Source organism: Pyrus communis, chromosome 5 (genome assembly GCF_041283825.1).
Source record: "Pyrus communis isolate YQ-2024b chromosome 5, ASM4128382v1, whole genome shotgun sequence".
Classification (NCBI taxonomy): domain Eukaryota; kingdom Viridiplantae; phylum Streptophyta; class Magnoliopsida; order Rosales; family Rosaceae; genus Pyrus; species Pyrus communis.
The window spans coordinates 15220165-15235553 of record NC_142569.1 but is presented as its reverse complement, the minus strand read 5'-3'; the positions used below and the strand labels follow the sequence as shown (position 1 = coordinate 15235553).

The following is a 15389-nucleotide window of genomic DNA, read 5'->3' as shown; positions in this document are numbered from 1 at the left end:
TGAAGGTGTTGTTCTCGTGGAGCATGCATAAACTGACATATTTGATTAACAGCAAATGCAAGATCCGGGCGAGTCTAAGTGAGATATTGTAGTCCACCAACTATAGAATGATATTCAGTGGGATTGGATAAGAGAGGCCCACTGTGGTCCAGCTTCTGAGACCCGAGAGGAGTGCAACAAGGTTTGGCACCTTCCATATTTGTTTTCTTGAGGAGATCAAGTAAGTACTTAGTCTGATGAAGAAAGAGGCCATTGGAAGACCTGTGAACTTCCAATCCCAAGAAATAGTGTAAAGGGCCAAGATCTTTCACTGGAAACAGATTACTAAGTTGCTGGATAAAATGTTGACAGAGTTGAGAATCAGGGCCAGTGACTAGGATATCATCCACATAAACAAGAACAATGACTTGCTGAGGACCAGGAAGGACAAACAAGGAAACATCAGATTGGGATTGGTGAAACCCAAGGGTATGAAGGGCATGAAACAACTTATCAAACCAAGCTCGAGGAGCTTGTTTAAGACCATATAAGGATTTCTTCAGCTTGCAAACAAAATGGGAAGAATTGGAATCAATAAAACCTGGAGGCTGTTGCATGTAAACATCCTCCTTTAAGTCACCATGAAGAAAGGCATTGCTAATGTCTAACTGATTCAAGAACCAATTAAATTGGACAGCAAGTGCAAGAAGAATTCGAATGGTAACTGGTTTTGCAACAGGACTGAAGGTTTCTTGAAAATCAACCCCTTCTTGCTGATGAAATCCTTTTGCCACCAAGCGGGCTTTGTGTTTGTCAAGAGTGCCATCAGGATTTTTCTTAACCCGGAAAACCCATTTACAACCAACTACATTTTGAGAAGGATGAGGAGGAACAAGAGACCAGGTTCATGTGGAGATTAAAGCATTATATTCAGCTTGCATGACAGCTCTCCAGTGAGCATGTTTTGATGCTTGCAGATAGGTACTAGGAACAAGGTCAAGATCAATAGGGAGTGGATGTTTGGTGGCTGAATAAGCTCGAGACTTGTTTATTCCAGCCTTAGATCTTGTAATCATAGGATGTGTATTCTTAGAAATTGGTGGATGACTTGGCTGAAGAGGCACAAAAGAGGAATTACTGAGAGAGACAGAACTGGAAGAACTAGAAGAATGATCCACTGACTGAGTGCATGAAGGAACTGCAGGTGAAAGTGAGAGCTGAGGTGGAGGTGGAGGTAGAGGTGGAGGGGTAGATGGACATGATGATTCTGAAGAGGTACTAGGTGTAGGAGAACTTGAGACATAGTTGCGGAAGTGAAGATCCAAGGATGGAGAATAGGCTGAAGAGGAAGTCTCTGAAGTTGAACTGTTACTCAGCAGGGACTGGAATGGATAAGAGTGTTCATCAAACACAACATGTCGAGAGATGTAGATCCTGTTGGTCACGGGATCAAGACACCTATAGCCTTTATGTTGTAGACTATACCCCAAAAACACACAACTTTTGCTTTTAGCATCCAGTTTGCTAGGAACGTAAGGCTTAAGCCAGGGATAACATTGACAGCCAAAAACTTTCAGTTTAGAGTAATCTGGATGTTGCTTGAAGAGAAGTTCCCAAGGAGACTGTGTAAGACCAGAAATAGGAAGCCTATTAATAAGATAGATGGAAGTGGAGAAGGCTTCAACCCAAAACACTTGAGGAACATGAGAGGCAACAAGTAATGTTCGAGCTGTCTCAACAAGATGGCGATGCTTCCTCTCTGCACAACCATTTTGTTCAGGAGTATGTGGACAACTAAATTGATGTAAGATGCCATGTGTTCGAAGAAAAGAAGCAAGAGAGTGACTGGTGAATTCACCCCCTGAATCTGAGCGCAGAATCTTGATTTTATTGCCACTGAAATTTTCTACATAGCTTTTGAAAGTAACAAATGTAGAAAATACATCAGATTTGGACTTCAATGGAAAAAACCAACTATATTTGCTAAAGTCATCAACAAGAAGTAGGTAATACTTGAAACCACTATTAGATGTAACAGAGGCAGGGCCCCATAGATCACAATGCAGAAGTTGGAGACTTTGAGTTGTTGATGAAGAAGCCACTCCAAAAGGAAGCTTGTGGTTCTTGGCAAGTGCACAGTCTGAGCAGAAAAAATCAACACTCTTCTTGCCTTGTAGTGCAAGATTATTAGTAGATATAACCCTTCGGAAAATGGAGGAGGAAGGATGGCCAAGGCGCTTGTGCCATAGTGTGACAGGTGCTTTGATGCTGAGAAGAGCTGAGGGAGATGGATGAAGACTTGTGGAACCTTGGAGAGGATAGAAACCATCCCTAACAGGGCCGTGCAAAAGCATCTTCCCCGAAATGCGATCCTTGACAGTGGATCCATAAGGGTCAAGAGTCAATGAACAGTTATTATCCTTAAGAAACTGATATGCAGATAGGAGATTGTGTTTCATAAAAGGAACATGCAAAACATTGCTCAGTTGAAAGGAATTATGGGGAGTGTGCAGAGATGATGAACCAATATGATGAATAGACAATCCTTTACCATCGCCAATGTAGACTTTGTCCTCTCCAGTGTAGGGAGTAGGAGAAGAAATATTGGCTACATCATTGGTGATGTGGGAAGTGGCACCAGAGTCAATTAACCAAGACTGAGATGGTTTGACTGAATTGTGCGCACACATAGCAGCAAGTTTGGCTGGAAGGATTCGACCACAGATGTCCGGATTCATACGATCAAAACAGTCAAGTGCCTCATGACTGGTGAAACCACAGATCTGACACGGAACTTTGAAGGTGGAAGAACCTTGAAATTGGCGAGATCCTTGATAATTGCGATTGCCACGATTTGTAGAAAAAGTACCACGAGAATTGTGAAAATTGCGACTGTTGCGATTAGAAGAGAAGTGACCTCGAGATGGCTTACCACGGTTTGAGTTAAACCTAGAAGCAGAGTGAAGAGGTTGATGTTGAGCAGCAAAAGCAGATGAAGTAGGAAGCAGGGGAGGTTGAGAGTGGACAGAAAAAACTTGAAAAGGCTCAGGAGCAGAAGAAGAAATAATAGGCCGGCGACGAGCCATAGATAACTCTTTGGTGAGTAAGAGACCATGGAGCTCATCAAGGGAGGTAGAAGATAACCGCAACATAATGGAATCAATAAAGGATTCGAAGTCATCAGGCAATCCATGAAGTGTAGCAGCAATTAGGTCACGATCGGACACTGAGGCACCAGCAGCTTGCAAGGAATCAGCAATTTCCTTGATTTGTTGCAGATAATCAGAGATGGATTGAGAGCCTTTCTGAATTGACTGGAGCCGCGATCGCAATTGGTGAATATGAGCCTCCGAAACACCACCAAAGCGCTGTTCAAGCTTTACCCAGAGCTCACGAGAAGAAGAAACACCAACTGTGAACGGAATGATTTCTTCGGAGAGGGTAGAATTAAGCCAAATCAAAAGATTTTGATCCTTTTCATACCAATCCTCAAAGGCAGGGTTCATCGAGCGAACTGGCAGGAAGGGCGAAGGACAGATCTCAGTGCCATCAATGATACCAAGAAGTTTGTAGCGGCGGAAAATGGGAGCAAACAGTGCTCGCCATGGCAGATAATTAGATCGTTTCAGCTTGATCGGCACCATACTGCCAATATTGTGAATCGTAAGAGAGGTATACGAGTTCAAATGACTGGGATTAGAGGAAGAATTAGGGTTTTGGATAGAAGGAGAGATGATCGGAGAAGACGATCCAGTGGGTGGTGAGTCAAATTGAGCAGCCATATCTTGAAGAGATCAAGATTCAAGAGAGATCGAAGACAAAAAGGCAAAGAATCAGAGAGAAACGATCAAGAAACGATCGATTTGTCGAGCGGAAGAGAAGATCAGTGCTGGGAAGCAGAATGGCGTGATACCATATAGAAACAGAAAACTTCCTCTGTAAGTTTTCTGATTATATTTAATGAATAATCAGTTACACAGATGTGAATATATATAGCTTTAGCTGCCTTAGTCTAATTACAAGAATACCCTCAACTATCTTAACTAATTACAGTAACTAACATAACTGATTACATTTAGCTTTATCATACTACTTAACAGTAACTACAGTGGATGACTTGTCATTTGCCCTATTACTTACCACCTACTCATGCCTATTTCAATTTCTACATAAAACAACATGCATTGAAATAATCTACTCGTTCTGCGAAATGCACTGGAACTGTGCTGCCCCTTTTTATTTGATTTATATTTTATTTTAACTTTTTATTCTACATAAATAATTTTAGTTTAGGATTTATTTAGGAACATTTTAAATTTTAGTTGGATGTCGGAAGAAAGTTAAAAATTCAAGTGAGGATGTATAAAGAAAAAGGTGTATAAAAATTAAGTGTGTGTTGTAGGCCTATTTGACCGAACTGTATAAAGGATAGAGAGGGAGAGGGGCCAGTGGCAACAGAGAGAAGAGAGAGATTTAATTCTAAGGTGTGTGTTGTATCACCCCCTTATGCCTTTATTTATAGTAGTAGGATATGTATAATCCTTACCCTAATAGGATTACATCTCTAATAGGAATTAAATTACTAAAGGAAAAAACAAGGTACTCCTAGATACACTAGGATTTACACAGTTACATTCCTAATCCGATAGGACTGCAACACCCCCTCTTGGGTGTGTAAGTACTCAAACAAAACATCGCATCAGATCTTCAACATATTAGGTAGAATAATTGATGAAGTCGTTGGTACAACGGGTGAATGCGAGCCTCAGATATAAGAAAGTAAGTATGCATTGGTAGTAAAACTCACAAAACCTCGCTATGGTAAAACCCAAGGCATGGGGAAAATCCATATACTAAGGAGAAAAGTGAGAAGTATGCATAATGTCTAAAACAAACGTCAAACAGGATGAAAATAGTGAACTCAACAAAGTATGATCATCCCAGGATGGGTGCCTTATCAAAATCTCGTGAGGTAGCAAAAACCCAGTAGGAAAAATGTTCCTAATTGTAGGAAAAATAGTACATTAAGATCAAGTGAGTATGCTTCAGGATACTTCCCCTAAGTTAGACATAACTTCCAAGGACCTACAAGCAATTCAACTAAGATAATTTACGCATACCGATTCCTTGGACGAGCTTTTGAAAAGTAGACTTGGGCAATGACTTCGTGAAGAGATCGGCCATGTTGTCCTGGGAACGGATTTGCTTGACTTCAATGTTCTGATTCTATTGTTGCTAGTGAGAATAAAAGAACTTCAGTGCAATGTGCTTGGTGTTGTCTCCCTTGATGTATCCATTCTTTAACTGCTCGATACATGCTGCATTGTCTTCAAAAGATCGTCGTAGGAAGGTCAAGGACTGGAAAAAAGTCGCAACTAGAGTTTGCTTGGTGGACCTCCAAAATATAGCTATCTCTCCAACGGTAAAGACATAACCTGTTTGAGAACGTGCCTTATGTGGGTCAGACATATAGCTAGCATCTGCGTCACCAGTGAGTCGTGAATCAACCCGAGGACCGAGGGGGCTGCGGCTCTTCTCAAGGATTCGTGAATGTAGAACAAGCCCAAATTCGTCGTACCCTTGAGGTAGCGGAAAATGTCTTTAACACCATTCCAGTGTTTGCGTGTAGGGGCGTTGCTGTATCTAGCCAAAAGATTAACAGCGAAGGAGATGTCGGGTCTGGTGCATTGAGCCAAGTACAATAAAGCACCAACTGCACTATGGTATGGAACTTTATGCTCCAAAACCTCTTCCTCATCCTCATTTGGACGGAAGGGATCTCGTTTAGCATTTAGAGTCTGAACGACCATAGGAGTACTCGAAGGCTTTATTTTATCCTCATTAAAATGTCGAAACACTTTTTGGGTGTAGTTTGATTGATGTACTAGGATTCCATCCAAACAATGCTCGATCTCTAGGCCGAGGCAATATCGAGTTTTCCCAAAATCTTTCATCTTAAATTCCGATTTCAAGTGCGCGGCTATTTCCATCTTGTCATCATAAACTGCAGCGATTGCAAATCTAGAATTGTGACCTCTTAATAAACACGCATGGGCATAGGTCGTTGTTCACATAACCCTGACTTGTCAAATATTTATTTAGACGGTTATACCACATCCATCCGGATTGTTTCAATTCGTAGAGTGATCTCCTCAATCTAATTGAGGATTAACCGCCCAGGTCAGAAGTGGCGCCCTTTCTAACGATTAACCGCCGGAGCCAGGGACCGCAACCCGATAACTCGAAAGTCCAGGTTGTTTAATTCATTGCACAGAAGGGGAGATTGTAATATTGTAGCAAGAAGTGGTAGGAAGGATTTGAGCAATGCCAATGCTGTGGGGGGATGCAATCTGTATGCTACACGAAGAGCACTGTGAACGCCGCTAGTGACACGCCGCAGAAGACCCTGTTTCCCGGTGGTGGCTAATCAATTGAGTTCGGATTTGGGTGTGGGATCCTCTGAGGTGGAAGGAAATTTGGGTTTGGAGGAAGAGGAAGCTCTCATAGGTGTAGGGAGTGGTGACCTGTAAGACCTTATAGCCTACATTACCTTGTTATGTTTAAATTTTTGGTTGCTTTAGTTTCTTGAAATGCTGCTTTTATTGCTTTAGTTTCTTGAAATGCTGCTTTTATTGACGCTCTTACTTTTGTAGTCTTATATAATTCTTCTTAAAATTGAACATAAAATAGGCGCGTTAATGGAGTTGCATATTGCTTTTCTCTAAAATGCTTGGTATTGATCTGTCTATGTTGAACTGCGCCTTTTACTTGCAACGAGATTCATATGTTTCCTTTCAAATTTGTTAGAAACTTATCGTTTGAAAAAAAAAATTATGAGTTTGTAGGGTGGCTGGTGACTGAGCATGATAGCTTTAGATAAATTTTTCTACTTTTGATGGAAGCCTCCCAATCCCTTAATCTTCTAGTCCCTCCCTTCGTATGTGGTTTGGTTTATAAGTGCAAGCAAGCTAATTTTGATTTTATTCACTTAATTTTGATATTGAAGCTTATATGAGAAATATTACTGTCAATAGCTTTCGGGAATTGTCTATTTCAGCGAGTCTCTGAAATTCTTAGTTTTCAGTTGATGGGGAGTATGAACTTCGCTACCTACGTTAAGCATTGTTTTTTGTTTGTTTTGGGTTAATGAGTTGAATAACATTTCTATCAGTGAAACATATTCTCCAGATGTCAAACGCGAGCTATTGATGCTTTATTTACCTGCAATTCTGGGTCAGGCCATTGATCCATTAGCAAAACTAATGGAGACTGCATACATTGGCAATTTGGGTTTGCTTCACTCCTTTAAACGTGTTCAATGACTGATAACTGTATGATTGATTTGAATTTGGAGCTCTTTATTTATTTTGCTTTTGTTTTTTCATAGGTTCCGTGGAATTGGCTTCAGCTGGTATCTCAATGAACATCTTTAATTATATCTCAAAGATATTTAATATCCCTCTCCTCAGTGTTGCTACATCTTTTGTTGCTGAAGACGTTGCTAAGAGTGAAAGTAAAGGTTCTACTTCAGGTGAAGTTCAACTTTTGTTTTACTCCCCTGGTCATCTTTGTTGTACACATATTTGGTCTGTCTTTATGTCTAAATTAGAGCAGAGATTACTTAAAACCTTTTTTTTTTGGGAATCTGATTTTGGCTGATTTTCTTGCAGAAAATGGTTATCTAGACGGCAATACTAATGGTAAACCCAAACCTGTTGATGGAGTCGTTGAGAGAAAGCAGCTATCTTCAGTGTCTACAGCTTTATTGTTAGCAGTTGGGATTGGAATCTTTGAGGCCGTGGCCCTGTCTTTGGGATCTGGGTTGTTTCTAAATATGATGGGCGTATCATCAGTAGGTTACCTGATCTAAAATTACTTCTCATACTGATTTGTTTGTCTTGCTTGTCTTATTTCTTTTTACATAATTATACAAACTTTCTTTTTTTGTATACATAAATGAAATTATATATATGTGAACAATTACTATACAAGTTTCTAGGTCTTGTGCATGTGCGGTTACTTAATTTGATTTTTTTTTTTTATTTTTGGTTATGGGGGGGAGCTTATACGTTTTCTGGTTTCCCCTCTCATATTTGACTGTTTAATTTAAGGAAGATCTTTTTTCCCCCCGAATATCACAGGACTCACCTATGCGCATTCAAGCACAACGATTTCTTCAACTAAGAGCATTTGGTGCCCCCGCAGTTGTAGCATCTTTGGCTCTTCAAGGAGTTTTCCGTGGATTTAAGGATACAAAAACTCCAGTACTATGTCTAGGCAAGTTTTTGGTTATATATATTTTAAACGTTCAAGTGACATCCCTTTCTAGACAGCAGTATGAATTTGTCTTGTGTGACTGCTGAAATGCCTGGTTAATCTATTGTTGTCAGCAGCTTGCTGAGGGGAGAGCACTGGGGAAGTGGTGTAACACTTTTTTATCCACTACAACGCTATATATTTGTGATACATGTCCAAATAGCCTTTAGCATCTTTTGATTGAATATGAAATAATTTTGGGATGGAAAGTCTAGTTTTCTATAAGGTGTACACACACACACACACACACACACACACACACACACACACACACACAGAGCACCCATATAACACACACATAATATTGGTCTATTATTCTTGCACAGTGTATTTATAGTCATGTCTCCAACTTGTTGATTCCATTTGTTTCTAGTCAAGCTTGAGTGGTCCTTAGAGTTAATTGATGTATTGTTATTCGTGCAGGTACTGGTAATTCGTTAGCTGTGTAGCTGTGTTTTTGTTGCCCCTCCTTATTTATTATTTTCGTTTGGGTGCAACTGGTGCAGCCATTGTTAAAGAAATCAACCCCATCTCATTAAAGGACGTACACAAATCTAGAATAAAGAATTCTAGAACATTCACTAAGGTTGGTTAGCTAGATTATCCAAATTAAAGTAGTACTTTGTAGAAATGACTAGAATGTTGTTTCTTAAGTTGGTGGAAGAGTCCAGAAGAATGGTGAGGTTTCCACCAACATGCAAGATTAGTGTAGATAATTCTAGCTTAGGAAGTTAGTGGAATTATCTAGATATCTCTAGCATGGTGTGTCCATGCTTCTCCAAGGTTCCATCCATACCTATAAAAGGAGAAGGCATCCACACCATTTGTATCAACAAATCAACAAGTAACCAACCAAGCAAGCTTGTAAGCAAGCAAGCAAGTGAGAGTGAGAAGAAAGAATAGTCTTGTAAGAGTGTGAGTGCTCTAGAGTTTGTCTCCAGAAAGTAAGTGAGTGTCATTGCTTCTAAGAGTGTCCTTTGAGAGTGTTGTAATATTTGATTGTGTAATACAAGTAATTTGTTTACTTGTATTGTCTCTCCAACACTTGTGTTAGAGTTGTGTACTCTAAGTTTTTTTTCCAACAATTGGTATCAGAGCGGTACGATCAGGGACCGTCTCTATTGAAGCTTCCGAGAATCGTGAGAAGTTTAGTACTTCGCAAGATTATTGGTTAATCTTGTTCAGCTTATCGAAGCTCTGCCGACACGATGGGAGATCTTCAAGTTGTTGGAGCAATCAAGAAGTTGAACAACAAAAATTACAAAACGTGGGCGACGTGTATGGAGTCTTACCTACAAGGCCAAGATCTTTGGGATGTCGTCGGTGGTAATGAAGTTATGCAGCCAGAAGAAGACACCAGCGGCGCTTTGAGGAAGTGGAAGATCAAGTCAGGTAAGGCCATGTTTGCCTTAAAAACTACAGTTGAAGATGACATGTTAGAGCACATACGGGAGGCCAAGACACCAAAAGAAGCATGGGACACCTTCGCCACACTATTTTCAAAGAAGAACGATACAAGACTGCAGCTTCTCGAGAATGAGTTGTTATCAGTGGCCCAAAGGGACATGACGATTGCGCAGTATTTCCACAAGGTAAAGTCTATTTGCCGTGAAATTTCTGAATTAGATCCTAGTGCTGCCATTGTAGAATCCAGGATAAAAAGAATAATTATCCATGGATTGAGACCCGAATATCGAGGCTTCGTTGCCGCTGTACAAGGATGGCCGACCCAACCATCACTTGTTGAGTTCGAGAATTTGCTTGCCGATCAAGAAGCTTTGGCAAAGCAAATGGGAGGGGTCTCGTTAAAAGGTGAGGAGGAAACGCTCTACACCAAAAGTAAAGGCAGCTTTAAGCAGCGTGCTAGTGGTGGATCTAAAAGAAATGGTGACAAGGAAAAAGGTCATCAAGGAGGAGGGAGTTCTCGGCCAGGGGGAGCTCCGAAGTATCACGGCAACCGTGGTCAGTCCCAGAATAATAAAAGATTTGAGGGCAAGTGTTACAATTGTGGAAAGAATGGCCACATGGCGAAGGATTGCTGGTTCAAAAGGCCTGCAGAAAGTAACGTCGCCAACTCAGAGAAGAAAAGTGAAGATGATTGTGATGTCGTTGCGTCTCTAGCTGTGGAGGAAGAATGGGACGCAGAAGCATCATCTTGTTGGTGCTCAGAAAATGAGGCGTCACCTGACCCAAAAGAGTTTGAAGATACGTTGCAAGGGAAACTGGGAGACCAAGCTGCCCAAATCCAATCAAGTCCAGATGAGCCTGAAGATTTGCTTGCTGGAGACGATGTCGAGCAAGAAGTACCTAAGAGTCATTGGCAAACAAGTGTGTACCAACAACTACAAGAAGTTAGACCTAGTAGAGTAGAAGTATCAACTCCACAATCACAACTAAGAAGGTCAACAAGAGTACGAAAGCCAAATCCTAAATATGCTAATGCTGCCATAACTGATGGAGCACCAAAAGAACCTGAGGTGTTTGAAGAAGCATCATAGAGTTCTGAATGGATAAGAGCTATGGAAGAAGAAATCACTGCGCTTAAGCAGAATCAGACTTGGGATTTGGTGCCAAAGCCAAAGGATGTGAAACCCATATCCTGCAAATGGGTGTACAAGATAAAGCGTCGTCCTGATGGTTCAGTTGAAAGGTACAAGGCTTGGTTGGTGGCTCGAGGCTTCTCTCAGCAATATGGACTAGACTATGATGAAACGTTTAGTCCAGTAGCAAAGCTTACAACCGTACGAGTCCTACTTGCACTTGCAGCTAACAAAAATTGGAATCTATACCAGATGGATGTGAATAATGCTTTCTTGCATAGAGAGTTAGATCGGGAGATCTACATGATGCAACCAATGGGCTTTGAAAGTAAAGTTCATCCCGAGTACGTGTGCAAGTTGAGGAAAACACTCTACGGTCTAAAACAAGCACCAAGGGCGTGGTATGGTAAAATTGCAGAATTTCTAACGCAAAGTGGTTACTCAGTGGCGCATGCAGATTGCAGCTTATTTGTTAAAGCTAATGGAGGAAAGTTAGCTATCGTGCTGGTGTACGTGGATGACCTAATCATCACTGGCGATGATGAGGTTGAAATTTGTCGAACAAAAGAAAATTTGTCAGTTCGGTTTAAGATGAAAGAGCTTGGACAACTCAAGCACTTTCTTGGATTAGAGGTTGATCGCACACAAGAAGGCATATTTCTGTGTCAACAAAAGTATGCAAAAGACTTGTTGCAGAAGTTTGGGATGCTTGAATGCAAGCCAATCTCAACACCGGTGGAACCTAATGCCAAGATGTGTGCCTATGAAGGCAGAGACTTGGAAGATGCAACAATGTATCGACAATTGGTAGGTAGTCTGATCTATCTGACTTTGACTCGACCTGACATTTCTTATGCAGTTGGTGTTATGAGTCGATACATGCAAAATCCAAAGAAGCCTCATCTAGAAGCGGTTCGACGAATATTAAGATATGTAAAGAGTACAATTGACTATGGTCTCTTGTACAAGAAAGGAGAAGATGGTAAGTTGGTTGGCTATTGTGATGCAGATTTTGCAGGAGATCACGACACCAGGAGATCGACCACTGGGTATGTCTTCAGAATTGGTTCTGGAGTAGTTTCGTGGTGCAGCAAAAGACAACCAACGGTGTCTTTGTCAACCACAGAAGCAAAGTATAGAGCAGCAGCAATGGCAGCTCAAGAGAATGCATGGCTGGTACAGTTGATGAGTGATCTACATCAACCAGTAGATTATCCAGTACCATTGTACTGTGATAACCAATCGGCAATTCGCTTGGCGGAAAATCCGGTCTTTCATGCAAGAACTAAACATGTGGAGGTACATTATCATTTCATTAGAGAAAAGGTCTTGCAAGAAGAGATTGAGATGAGACAAATCAATACAGATGAACAAGTTGCGGACTTGTTCACTAAAGGTTTGAGTACCGGCAAGTTTGAAAAGTTTCGTCGTCAACTCAGCATGGAGAGAAGAATGAGATGGTGTTGAGGGGGAGTGTTAAAGAAATCAACCCCATCTCATTAAAGGACCTACACAAATCTAGAATAAAGAATTCTAGAACATTCACTAAGGTTGTTTAGCTAGATTATCCAAGTTAAAGTAGTACTTTGTAGAAATGACTAGAATGTTGTTTCTTAAGTTGGTGGAAGAGTCTAGAAGAATGGTGAGGTTTCCACCAACATGCAAGATTAGTGTAGATAATTCTAGCTTAGGAAGTTAGTGGAATTATCTAGATATCTCTAGCATGGTGTGTCCATGCTTCTCCAAGGTTCCATCCATGCCTATAAAAGGAGAAGGCATCCACACCATTTGTATCAACAAATCAACAAGTAAGCAAGCAAGCAAGCTTGTAAGCAAGCAAGCAAGTGAGAGTGAGAAGAAAGAATAGTCTTGTAAGAGTGTGAGTGCTCTAGAGTTTGTCTCTAGAAAGCAAGTGAGTGTCATTGCTTCTAAGAGTGTCCTTTGAGAGTGTTGTAATATTTGTTTGTGTAATATAAGTAATTTGTTTACTTGTATTGTCTCTCCAACGCTTGTGTTAGAGTTGTGTACTCTTAAGTTTTTTTTCCAACGGCCATTTCCACTGTTATATCTCAGTATGTGATTTTCAATAGACTTTCTGTCAATATTACCCTTTTTTTATCTGTAATTAGAAAATGAACTTTATGGAATTTCTGTTTTTCAGATACACTGTCACCTTTTTAATGATCTGGTTTCTAAATAAGAGAGCTATACTGTTGCCTCCGAAGGTTGGATCACTACAATTTGGTGGATACCTTAAATCCGGTTAGTTTTATTTCCTTTTATTGAACGTTTTACTCTCTCATCTATCTGAATATATACAGCTTTCTTCCAGCTTTCTGATTCGTTGATTTTCTAGACTATCATAGTAATTCACCTTATCTTCCGATTCAGTGCACATGTATCGGGGCAGTGTATATTAATGTTTCTTTTGTCTTTGTGTTGGTTGTTAAACTTGTTTCATTACCCCAGCGATAATTCTCTTGTCTTCATATTCAAAGTTTGTCACCTAATTGCTTTTGGTAACAACTCTGCGATGTTGTAGGTGGCTTTCTTCTTGGACTAACTATTGCTTGTCTTACGACCTTGACATTGGGAACATCAATGGCGGCTCGTCAAGGTCCAGTAGCTATGGCTGCTTATCAGATATGTATTCAAGTATGGTTGGCTGTATCCCTTTTAACTGATGCAATGGCTGCATCTGGTCAGGTATGGACTCGCTCTTTTTATCATCGTAGTCCATTAGTCCATTATTGAATCAACATGTGAAGCCTACGTATAGTTTCACTAAACTTCTCTGATACTTGTCTTCTCGACTTGGAGTTTTTGAAGAATTGTGTCTTTGTATATGGCATCAAAGTTATGAAGCTAAAATGTCTCTATTTGCAGGCCCTGATTGCAAGTTATTTATCAAAAGGTGAATACAAAATTGTGAAAGAAGTTGCTGACTCTGTGCTAAAGGTATTTGTTTTATTGACTTATCTGTGGTGTAGTTTTGTTACGCTGCATATGCAGTTTCTTGATTTCAAATACGATAAATTTACGTGAATGTTTTTTTCAGATAGGATTGTTCAGAGTTATTTCCTTGTCCGTAATTTTGGGAGTATCTTTTGGTTCTCTAGCTACGTTGTTCACCAACGATCCTGAAGTATTAGCAATTGTTAGATCTGGGATATTGGTACGTAATCAAATTTATGTTTGGCGGTATATTAGTCTAGATTCATGCAAATACAGATGTCTTGAACATAGGTAATGATGTTTAATTTTCCACAGTTTGTCAGTGCTAGTCAGCCGTTGAGTGCTCTAGCTTTTGTTTTCGATGGCCTCCATTAGAAGGGCCGAAGTTATTCAGTCATGTCTTTATTATTACTTTATCAAAGTGCACGTAATCTGTTTTTGTTGTTGTCAAAATTTCTATTATTAATACATGGTAGTGGGGGCAATATCTTGCGCATTTTAGCTATATGCTCCTTCCATTTTTGGCTTTCATGGAGTTTGGGTTGGTTTGACTCTCTTCATGGGCTTGCGCGCAGTCGCAGGCTATGCCAAATTTTGATTATCAACATTCGTCGTGAATATATACTCTTTTCGATAACCAATCCAACTTTAAGTAAGTGGCTGGTTTATAACCCCTGATGATAATATATCTGAGGCTTCTATTGCTTAAATATGAATACGCCATTTGCTTATTTTTCTAGTAGAAAAGGCAAAATGATATCCAGACAGCTCAGGTTAGTGGACTGTGGACATTCAAAATTCTTCTAATGCTGTATTTTTCCGTTTTATTTTTTCGTAAACTGCAAAATATTTTCACTCTGGCTTTGGACAGACTAGTTGGAATATGCCGATGAAGCTGTATTAAAGTTAATGTTGTCACCGCGGCATCTTTTTTCCCCTTCAAAATCTTATTTAAAATTTAGAGAGACGATTTGATATGAACTATGAACATGTTTCCAGCTTTTAGAATGTGCCTAAAACTGCATAATCCACTTCTTTTTCCAGCTAGCCAATTGAGATTGGCAAAATCAATTCGATTGAATGGCATCATACGCCGAGTATCTGCCACAAGCCGAAGAGAGGTTTCAGCTGCGAATTGCGGGTTTGTTTCAATATTTGTATTATGTGATTACAGTTTATATTTTCATTGATATTTTTTGGATACGAAAAAAGACCTGAATATTACTTGGTATATATTCTTGTAAATTCCAGTTTACCGTACTTTTAATGTGATCCTCGTGGGGATAAAGTTATTAATAAACACATGGTGAGTCATGTTTCCGTTGGAAGACCCCAGGGGCTAAAGTCTTCATGAGGACATGATTGTGTTCTGCTGGAAACAATGTAGCTTCTACTTCTTGGATACATCTCTCCTGGCCTTGACTTCACCAAATTCACTCCTTCCGTTGTCGATCCTCCCAAATCCCCAACGCTTGACAACGAGGCATGCCGTTGGCGTTGGGCGCTCCAGCCACCGGAAGCTGTGTTGGAAGCTGGTGCTAAAGTTCTTAGCTAAACAAAAAGACTTCGAAAACCCCGTGACCATGGTATAACATACTT

At 40.2% G+C, this 15389-nt stretch overlaps 1 pseudogene across 1 annotated transcript; it reads left to right on the top strand.

Annotated features, from left to right (window-relative positions):
• The first annotated feature begins 6185 nt into the window (after positions 1–6185).
• On the top strand, positions 6186–15035 carry LOC137724852 (protein DETOXIFICATION 45, chloroplastic-like; annotated as a pseudogene). The gene is made up of 13 exons (XR_015962144.1): positions 6186–6505; positions 7151–7269; positions 7367–7510; positions 7650–7831; positions 8121–8260; positions 8737–8798; positions 12883–12907; positions 12997–13097; positions 13378–13541; positions 13722–13793; positions 13894–14010; positions 14106–14164; positions 14232–15035. The product of XR_015962144.1 is annotated as a protein DETOXIFICATION 45, chloroplastic-like (transcript).
• The last annotated feature ends 354 nt before the right edge of the window (positions 15036–15389 follow it).